Source organism: Lichenostomus cassidix, unplaced genomic scaffold, assembly GCF_008360975.1.
Source record: "Lichenostomus cassidix isolate B80296 unplaced genomic scaffold, HeHo_3.0 HiC_scaffold_46, whole genome shotgun sequence".
Taxonomy (NCBI): Eukaryota; Metazoa; Chordata; class Aves; order Passeriformes; family Meliphagidae; genus Lichenostomus; species Lichenostomus cassidix.
In genome coordinates this window covers 1,272,402-1,277,170 of record NW_028147597.1, presented here as the reverse complement: position 1 = coordinate 1,277,170, position 4,769 = coordinate 1,272,402, and positions in this window count along the sequence as shown.

The following is a 4,769-nucleotide window of genomic DNA, read 5'->3' as shown; positions in this document are numbered from 1 at the left end:
TTTAACTGAAGTGGCCCCAGTCCTGAGCCCTGGGGACACCCCTGGGTGTGACTCCATTGCCCAGCACTCCTTGGGCTGGACTTCTGTCTTTTATGGATTCCCTTGCTACTGTTTGCTGACAATAAATGAACATCCCTCTGTGTCTCAGGCAGCTCCTTCTCCAAGGAAAGCAGCTGGGAGTTTGTGCCAAGGAGCTGAAAGCTGCAGGTGCAGCCTGGAGTGGAGGAAGCTGAGATTTGCACAAGGCTGCTCTGAGTCCCAGGGGTTGGATGAGGGAAATGGGGAGGAGGGGGTTAGGGACAGAGTCTGATTGATTGCCAGCCATAAAGGGTCTTGATGTTCATATCTATTCAGGCTGTATTAGGAGGTCTAAAAGGGATCAATATCAACTGGAGATTGCTGATAACAATGTAAAAACAGGGAAAGAAAGCCAAACAGGACCAAGAGTCTGTCTGCATTGTTTTTAAAAAGAGTGTATTTCCTTTGAATACACTTCTGGAATTGGTCTAACTAACCACAAAAGAATTGAAGACGTAAAATTAAATCATTCCCAGGGGCTTGTCTTGTTAGGGTGTTTTCAAATGGGTGTTTTCAAGGAGCCTGAAGTAAAGAGCTGAAGGCAAAAGAAGCCTCTGGAGTAATAAAATTCATCAGGGAACTTCCAAGTTGTTGAGGATACATCCAGGAATGAACAGCAATGGGCACAGCTTTCTGGCTGCCCCAGCTTTGGGATGAGCCCTGGGCCTGGAGCGGGAACAGCTCCTGATGGCCACAAGGCCAGGGCTGTTGTGCTGATCTGGGCAGATGGGATGGCAGGAGGGGCTGCAGAGCTCTCAGCATCTCCTGGACAGGAGAGCAGGGCACACAGGAAGCCTCCTTTTCCTTTGGCCAAGCCCGTTCCCCCATGGCTGGGGCTGAGTCCTCTTGCAGCTCCAGCTGCTGCTGTGCCCTTCAGAGGGGCTGAGGCCGTGGGGCCACTGCCCAGAGCAGCCTGGCCTGAGCAGGGCTGTGGGGCCAGAGGCGGCTGGGCTGTGCTGGGGAGAGGCCCTTGGTGCTGCAGAGAGCTCAGGGCAGCTGGCAGAGCTTGGAGGGAGCTGGGCTGGGCTGAGAGAAGCTGCCAGAGAAACCATCAGTGTCCATCTCAGCCTGTGTGAGCGTGCAGGGGCAGGACTGAGGCCAGGGCTTGTGGGGCAGAGCCAGGGCCTGGGGAAGGCATGGAAAACAGGCAAGTGGCTGAGAGAGGAGGCTGCTCTGTGCCCTTGGTGGCTGGAGGAGGGAAATGCAGAGCTGCTGTGGGATGGGGAGGGGGATTGAATTCCAGCAGACACCGATGTGGGGCTGAGGGTCTCAAGGACTCCTTGGTCTGAGTCTGTCCTGGAAAGGTCTCTCAGCTCTCTGTGCTCAGGAAAGCTCCAAAGCAGACAGGAGAGCTCATCTTGGCAGGAACCTCATGGCATCCCAGAGGGACACATGCCAGTGTCTGCCCCTGCAGGGGAGTTCTACTGGCAATGGCCCTGGTTTGAGCTGCCTGGCTGGGGAGAGGCCCTACGAGTCTCCTGAGTGTGAGAAGAGCTTCTCCAGGAGCTCTCCCTTGACCCAACACCAATGGAGACACCCGTAAGGGAAGCCCTGTGAGTGCCCCAACTATGGGAAGAGCTTTGTCCTCTGCTCCACTTCATTCCCCACTGGAGGACCCACGTTGGGAAGAGAACTGGTGACCCACATGCCTGGTGATCCAGGTTGGGAAGACACGTGGCTGGTGGCATCCACATCCTCCTGGATCCCTGCAGGCACATGGATGAATGCAGGGGCAGGAACGTCAATTGGGACTCAGATCAACATCAGAAATTAATTGGAAATTCTTCATTGGGAAGAGGAGATTTGTTGACTTTAGACCTCAAAAATCTCACCAGCTCTCTCCAATCTTTTCTTCTGGTGCCATCAAGGAACACTGGATGATCTTGGAGATCTCAATAATTCCATTACTCTAATTCTCTCAGACCCACAGGCATCATCCACAGGTGAATGGTGATGGACTGGGGCAAAGACCATGGTTTTGGAGGCAATGGGGTGGAAACCTCTCCAAAGAACACTCTTCCACCCACCCAACCCAACCCCACAGGTACTCACATGATGCCGACATGTAAATCCTTTTGTTTTGGCCCCGATTTTCTTTTAATCTATCTTCATCCCTTGAAAATTACCCCTCATTGGTCAAAATGAGGAAATTGATCAAAGACATCCCACCATTTCACTGGGACCTGTGGGGAATTTGGGGTCCTGAGGGATATTCATCCAAACTCCAAACATTCCCCTCTCCCACAAAAGCTCCTCCCGGGGACCCCCAGGATATTTGGATGAGCTCCTCCTCCCTGCTCACCTGTGATGCTCCTGATGTTCCTGGGATGGGGGTGCTGAAGATACAGGAAGGACTGGAGCCATGAGCTTCCTCCTCTTCCTCTTCCTGCTGCTCCTCCAGCATCCCTCGTCCTTCATCCCTGCACACATGGACCTTGGGGGGCTCTGGGAATGGGATATGGGGGAGATCCACACCTAGAATCCATGGACACTCCTGTGGGATGGGAGTTCACAGCTGTAAGCCCCCAGCACCAAGTGGAGACCTGGGTTGGGGGGACCCACAGAGTGGTGTCCCAGCCCCATGGAGCCCCAGGGATCCCCATCCCAGCCCTACAGAGCCACAGAGTCCCATGGAGACCCATGGAGCCTCATCCCAGCCACTTGGAGCTTCATGGATCCCATTCCAGCCCCACAGATCCCCCCATTCCCACAGATCCCCCACTCCCACAGATCCCCCAGTCCCACAGATCCCCCACTCCCACAGATCCCCCAGTCCCACAGCTCCCCCCACTCTCCCTGCTCTGGCTGTGCTGGACCCTCAGCATCTCCAGGTCGGGGTGGCTGAGCTGGGGACATTCACCCATATGGAACCAGGAATCCCAATGTTCCAGCTCAGCTCCTGACCTGCTCGAAGGAAATCTTGTCCAGGTACCCCAGAACCATGAGTTAGGGGTGCCCCAGGCTGGGCTCTGACAGCTCCACAAACAGGAAATGCAGGCAGTGGGGAAGTGGGGGACACAGGGATTTGGAGGTTCTGGGAAGTCCCAAAGCCAAGGAAAGAGGATGATTGGGACAGGTTGGATGGTTGGTGCAGGAGGTGCAGGGGGAATTGGTGCAAGATAAGGGGGTGCACAGGGGACACGGTGCTGGAGAAGGGGCTTTCAAGGGGGTTCCAGGGTGAAGGAAATGGGGGTGCAGGGACTTGGAGAGGGGGATGGGGGATCCAGGGGATCCCTGTGCCCAGGAAAGGGGGGTCTCAGTGTTCCCAGTGACAAGGAAACGGGAGTCACAGGGTGGGGGGGACCTGGAATAGCTGGGAAAGGGGGTTCAGGGAGTCCCCTGGTGTTCAAGAAAGGAAATCTGGGAGCTGTGAAATGCAGGAATGAAGTTCCAGGGGGTCCCAGAGTCAAGGAAAAGGGTCAGGGGCCTGAGAGAGGCAGGATGGCTGGGAAAGTGGTTGCAGGGTGGATAAGGGGGTGCAGGTGGCTAAGAGGGTGCAGGGGTGATCTCACTGCCAGGTAAAAGGGTGTAAGGGGTTCTTGATTCCCAAAAATTGGAATTCAGGGAGGTCCCAGGGTCAAGGAAATGGGGGTGCAGAAGCTTGGAGACATAGGAGAGGGGATCAGGGGGGTGCAAGGGGGTCCTGATGTCCAGGAATTGGGTGTAAGGGGGTCCCTGGGAACACCCCGAGGTCCCCTTTGGGACACCTCCTGGGACAACCCAGGACGCCCCTACAGGAGTGCCAGGAGTGGGGAACTTGGGAGACACAGAGATTTGGGAGTCTGGGTGGTCCCAGAGTCAAGAGAAGGAGAGAAGTGGGAGAGTTGGGAGAGCCAAGAAGGGGGTTCCAGGGTCCAGGAAAGGGGGAGAAAGATGGTGAGGTGACCTGGGATGGCCAGAAATGGGGGCCCAGGGGTATCCAGGATCAAGGAAAAGAGGGATCCAGGAGCTGGGAAAGGAGAGATGGCTGGGAAAGGGGGGGAGGGAGGTCCTGGAGTCAAGGAAAGGGGAGCTTGGGTGCTGGAAACCTGGGAATGGTGGGGAAGGTGCCCCCCAGCATGGAAAAGGGGATGCAGGGGCATCCTGATTATAACAGGGAAGAGAGGGAGGAAAAAAATGAGATGAGGATCCCAACTCCCAGTTTCCAGGGCCAGGAACTCAGGGAGGGGGCAGGGAAGTGCCCACAGGGAAACAGATCCCAAAGCAGATCTGCTGCTCAGGGACAGTGGAAACTGGGAACAGGGATTTGGGGAATGCAGAGCAGTGGGATGGGGGTCACCCTCCACCTTCTCACCATCCTGCACTTCCCAGAGCCCAGTCACTCCCAGTATAAGCCCTGACACCTCCAGTATGATCCCACTGGCACAGAACATTATCCCAACTGCCCCCAGCATAGCCCCAGTCACTCTGAGTATGATCCTAGTATGAGTCCAGCATGATCCCAGTCTCCCACAGCAGGGTCCCAGTCACTCCCATTTTTTCCCAGTGTGCTCCCAGTTCTCCATTACTGGTCCCAGTCGCTCCCAGTTGGTCCCAGTCAACCCCAGTATGGCTACAGACACTCTCAGCATATCCCATTTGCCTTCAGCATGCTCGTGGTCATTCCCAGTCCCTCCCAGTTCCCCCAGTAAGCTTGTTGTTATCACAGTATAATCCCAGTCACTCCCAGGAGATCCCAGTTGCTTCCAGGA